Source organism: Cicer arietinum, chromosome 4 (genome assembly GCF_000331145.2).
Source record: "Cicer arietinum cultivar CDC Frontier isolate Library 1 chromosome 4, Cicar.CDCFrontier_v2.0, whole genome shotgun sequence".
In the NCBI taxonomy this organism is placed as follows: Eukaryota; Viridiplantae; Streptophyta; class Magnoliopsida; order Fabales; family Fabaceae; genus Cicer; species Cicer arietinum.
This window is the reverse complement of record NC_021163.2, coordinates 12,830,855-12,837,360: the sequence shown is the minus strand read 5'-3', so window position 1 is coordinate 12,837,360 and position 6,506 is coordinate 12,830,855.

The following is a 6,506-nucleotide window of genomic DNA, read 5'->3' as shown; positions in this document are numbered from 1 at the left end:
TTGTACGGTTATTTTATTAGATAATTATATTAATATAATGACGTATAAAAATCAACCATTCTTTTTAACTATTAATATAAAATTATTTTATATTTTTGATGTATAGTCTTTTTCCAAAAAAATAAGTAGTATTAAATTTAAATAATTATACTCCAACTTTGATAATATTTAATAATAAACTTTTAATTATTTCAATATTATAATTTTTGTTTGTTTTTATGGTTGTATATACATAAATAATAAATATTCCGTAGTTCTTTCTTCCCTCATATATAGGATTTGCAATGCGTGTAAAATTTATGTCAGTTATCTTCCTCACATTTTTTGTATTCTCTAAAACGCTTATAAAAGCTTTATATTTTTAAATGTTATTATAAGGAACTTTCTACTATTCTAAAATCGAAAATTTGATCGAGTATTTAGAAATTGTACATTTATTAAATATCTAATAAACATACCTTTTAGCAATATTCAATAATTATCTGAGTAATCTTTTATTGTCACATCCTCATTCATTCCTTTTGTAATTCGGATTTTCTCATTAAATCTAATTACTTGCAATATTATGTTTTACAACTAATATAAACTATTTAAAATCACTTAAAAAAAATACATGCAGGACCTTAATATGTACAAAACTTCACATGGATATCTATATCTTTCAATATTTTATGCTTTATGTAATGTTAAATATTAAAAACGTTACACACGACATTTTTCTTTTTTTATACGTTACACAAGACTTGAACACAATAATTGATATAGTAAGAATAGTTTTTATCCCCAATTCATATTGCACACACACTATTCTCAACTCGTTATACTTCACTATATTTATAAAAATTATTAACACTCAATAACTGATATAATAAGAATAATATTTGTAAAACTATTACATTTATTAGTTATTTTTCCTAAATATGTAAAAAAATCTTAAACACAACAATATGTAATGTTGGTAGATTAATTAACTTGCCATTAATGATAGGATCGCCATAAAATTTTGTCCAATATATAACTGTAGGAGGTATATTAGTTTTAAAAAGAAAATATATAAGAATATAAAATTAAATAATAGTAAGGCATATACAACATAAAATAGAAGTTTCCGCTAATTTATTACTAGACACTTTGTTTTTTATGTAATGCAGTCAAATGCAAATGATTCGGTTTATTTTGATAGCTTTACTTATATGATATGAATTGCACCATTGAAATAGTATATATTGAAAATTAGGTTGAACTCTACTTTAATACATTCTCATTCTCTATTAAACTAATTACTACCATTTGCTAATAAAATAACAACCGTATATAATTGGAGTTTGTGAGACAACTAGACGTTAACCATATCAAACTCACACTTTCCTTTGTAATATCTTCCTTTGTATAAAAAAACGTATCTTCCAAGCTGTGAATGTATTATTTAAAAGTAAAAAATCAATTATATTACCTATGTTTAGACCAAAATACTTAAATTAATTGAAGTGATTGGAAATAGTCATAGTAGAAGAGTTAGATATAAACTATTTAATCAATCAAAATGAAAATATTAGTGATAAAAAATAAAATATCGTGATAAATAATTTATTTGAGATAAGAGATTATATTTTAAAGTTGACATAATTTTTTCTTTTCGTCAATTAAAAGAGGTGATTTATGGCCAATTTTTGATTCATAATTACTTATCTACATCTTTTTTCCTTCTCTTTATTTAAATAGGTATTTTTCACACTTATTGAGTTTTTTTTTTTCTTGTTGTGATTTTGTCATTTTAGTGCAACGTTGCTTTTGTACGTGGTGTGGTGCTATTTTGATTTTCTGTCTTATTGTGGTATTTATTGAGTCAGATTGAGACATCCAATTCGATCGATTCGTTGCAAATTCAATTAATAATTGACATCTTCAACGTTATAACTACAAGGACATGAGTATTTCAAACATTTTAATTTTGTCATATTTGTAAATTGTGTTACATTTATACTATTAATTTAAAAACTATAAATTTGTTCGTAAATTCATCATTTTTCGTTTTTAGTGATTTTGAATTGTATTATTCTCGATCTTAATATATTTTCACCGATGTGAATAAATGAATAAGTTTTTACTAAATATAAATATATTGAGATTCATAGTCAGCATTGTAAGTATAAGCACATAATCTGATAAGTTTATCTATGAGACAAGCAAGTTGCCCAACAAGCAGAATATATGAGGTTGTGTCTTACTCTTACAAGTAGAAAGTGGGTTCCATTTAACTTGTAGATAATAGGGTTCATGTTCTTTCATTTTCCACTAAAAGATTACTTCCTTTTTTTGTTTTCACATCACAATTACCATCATTTAGTGGTAGGGTCACACAGGATTTTTAGATTTAACATGAAAAAGCATAGATAAATATTTTAATAAACTTTCCTGGACCTATTTGCAATTAAGAAGAACAAGGAGAAGAACCCCATCAACCTAATTTAATTTTACTATTTTTTATATTATTAATTAGGGGTGTGCATGATTGGTTTTTTTTTTTTAAAAATCAAACTATATCCATTTTAAAATCAATATATAGATTTAAATTTATAACTAAATTTATTATTTGGTTTAAAAGCGGTTATAAAATTAATTATGGTTAAATAACCGATTTATAATTAAGCAACCGGTTTTAAAACATTCAATTTTAAAATTGATTTTTTCTTAAAAATCAGTTAAAATTTGATTCTTTTTTAATATTTATTTTTAAAAAATATCATTTATTCATAGTTTAAAAATCGGTTATTAAAAAAATTTTCTCACCAAATTTTTTGAGAAAAATTCGATTTAAAATTTTTCTGAAAAAAAAAGTTTTTTTTTTATTTTTTTTTCGATATTTTTTTGAAAAAAATAAATTTCAATTTTTTTTTAAGAAACAAAATATCAAAATTAACAAAATATTGGTAGTGGATAAAAACCAAATCCAAATATAAAACATAAGTGGGTATCCAACCAGATTATAATCATATGATTTTAAGTGGATATTTAAAATGGATTTGAAACCGGTTTTGAATTTAGGCCTCGTAACCGGATTTTTTGCACAACCCTAATATTAATATATTTGTTGAGTTTGTTTGTATATTTTTTTTTAATAATTTTGAATTTATGTTATTTTTTATTGATGTATTCTATTAATTTGAATGAATAGACTAATATCATTTGTTCTATTAGCTCGGTAGATAAGTTAAAGAGCTAAGTGATAAAAAGGTCATGATTCAATTTTCACTCTCAATATAAATCTAACAATAATCATATGTATAAGAGGATTACTATAAGTGGAATTTATAGTAATGAGATGAGTTTTACTATAAGAAGATTAAATTTTGACTATACAATCATAATTAAGAGTTATTTAAATAACACACGATAATTTAAAAAACTCACATGATTTTTTCTTCTAATATTTATCATTTATGTATAATTATGTGATCAAAATTTAATCTTTTCACATTGTTAACGTAAAACCTCATCTAATTTGATAGGTAGAGACATTTTGACCAATAGATGTGGAGACATTGATCCATGATGTAAAGAGAGACATTAATTAGCAAAGCTAGCCACATATACAAACACCACAAATATAATTTTCTTTCTTTCATTTTTTAGCTTAATGTTGCAAAGTAATAAATCTTATATTCGGATATTACACATTGACGACAAGATCTCGTGGAAGAAGATTATTCACTGTTTATAAGTACTAGTAGTTATAGAGTTTAAAGTTGAAACATGGAATTTGAAAGAAGAAAAAAAATAGAACTAAACACGAAACCCTGTATACAATATTAGATTACAATGATAGTTCAATTCCATTTAACATTAGCGTTGACTCAAGTTTTTTTTTTTTTTTTGAGGTACTGTTGTTGTATCATCTTATCTAGCTTTTTCTAGCACTTACATTTTATTTCAGCCTACTTGCTAGTTCTACTTTTCTACTAACTCGAGTTTAACTAGTTCCACCAACCAGCTGGCTCAGACATTATGTTTTGATTTGAGACATGAAACTGCCAAATTTATGCACATGCGATGAAACTGGATCTGTCTAGAATATAATATTAGTCTTGAGTAATACTGTATGATGAACATTCCTTTCAAAATTATCAATTTTTCATAAGGTCTCAACTCTATGGATCCTCCATACAATAATAAGTTAATAACCAATACCCATAATTTACATATAACTGTCTTTTTATTTATTTTTTTTATGTTTTGTAGGTAAATATTTGATAGAAAAATATTTTAAAAAAATTAGAAATATAGTACATATATTTTATAGAATTTAATTTATGTATATACATGCACTAACCGTATAAATATTTTTGTTTAATTATAAAAATATTTTATTTTTATTATATGTACCATAAGAGTTATACTGACGAATTTATGATTTATTAATAATGTAAAAAAATTTATACGAAGAGTATATTAAAATTAAAAATCTTATTTAGATAAACTCAAGCTTAAATCTGTAAAAAGATAAAACATACCAAATATATATATATATATATATATAAAATGTCTCCTAATATCTAAATAGTTGATCATGTAAGAGTGAATAATAGAGATTATCGTTTCATATCAAATAATAGTCGGCTTAGGAGGCTGAGAAAAACTCAAATTTCGAGTTATAAAATAAAATGTATAAATAATCACACTTCTTATTTTACACAAATTGACTTTATAAGGATATAAGTTATAATGGATATGAAAAAAACTAATACTTTACTTCGTGACTCTTGTGGTACAGCTTTCCATCATGATCCATCACCACTCATTTTCTCAACTTTTTTGATAAAACACATGAGTAGTACTTTCTGAGCAAAATTAATCAAACCGTTCCATTAGTGGTATTTTATTTCATACTTTGAGCATAAGACTAAACATACATAAAGCAACAATGTTAATTTGTTGCCCACACAAGCCTAAATTCCTGAATCTGTCAATCACCTTAATTATTTTTATCATGCTTCTACTAGTACATGTTCAAAGCAGATCAAATTTGGTAATTGGCATCTCAAACTTGTGGTAAGTGTCAACTCTCTCATCAAATAAATAGGTGACAACTCCTATACCTTACAATTTTGTTAGCTACATTAACACTCGACAAACGATCATTTAAAGTTTTGTCATTTTTTCCTATTTAATCGTTTTTTATTTAATTTAAATATTATACTAGTTTTATCTTAATTAAGGGTGCCACGGCAGTGCCCAATTTTTCTCATAAGTATCAAAGAGTTTAATTCTTACATAAACGAGTCCGTTTATTTTAGATTTTTAAAAGTAATTTTAATTTCATATTTTTAAAATAATTTTTGTGAGAAGTTATTAAAAAAATAGTAGAATTTATTTATATCGGTTAAAAATAATAATGTTTACATTTAATAATTTAAATATTTATTATTAAAGATTTTAACCCAATAAAAATCACATTTAAAAAAAATATTTTAAAAATAACTTTTATGTAAAATTTATCAATATAGCTTATTATTTTAATTATCTTTTAAAATTTCATTATTCAAAAAATATTATAATAAATAAATAAAATACTTAAAATGATATTTTATGATAAATTATTTTCATTAGTTCTTTTAAAAATAATTATAACCAAAAGATAGAATATTATAAAAATATCTATTAGAAAAGGGCCCATTTACCTTAATGGGATTCCCATTGTGTCCAATATATACAAGTTTCAACATGCCAAATGACAATAATATTGGATTCATAAATGATAAAATTTCCTAAATTCCAAATTACACTAGATCCCACATTAGTTCATATAGGACAAGAAATATCGAGTAGAGATAAAGAGAGACAGAGAGAAGACGTTAATCATGTCCATTAGTAGAGGCAACTAACATGATGGCGTAGTAGTTGTCACTATGTCAAGCAGATAAAAGTTTAAGGGTAGTTAATTAATTATGAGAAAATTAAAATCCCATTAAATTGAAATACTCAAGAAGGTTGGACCTTAGCAACAACACTATAGTTTCTAGATAGAGAAAGTGTGTTACAATTAGGACAAACACAGTTCCATCCTCTTGTTATCTCCATTATAAGATTGGTCACCTTTGCTTCTATCATGTTGTACCATTATTTGTTGGTGGGTCTAGTGGAAGATTTGACCATCAGAAATTGGGGGGCAGAGACAATCAAAATTTGATTTTGGTTTTCGAGTTTTGAAGGAAAAAAAGGACTGCTTGATTGTGATCATATCCAAAGTATGTTAACTTATACTAAGGAATTAATGTAATATCATGACTAGTTACTTTTCAACTTTGATAATGTTCTTTGGTTGCAACTGACAAGGGAAAATCTCATATGATGATAATGCATACATTTTGGGAACTTACACTCAACTCATTCAAGAACCAGTCACATGAATCTGCCCCATGAAACATACTTACATAGTCAAACCTGAAAATAAAAATTATTTAGACTCACATTTAAAAATATATATATATATATATATATATATATAT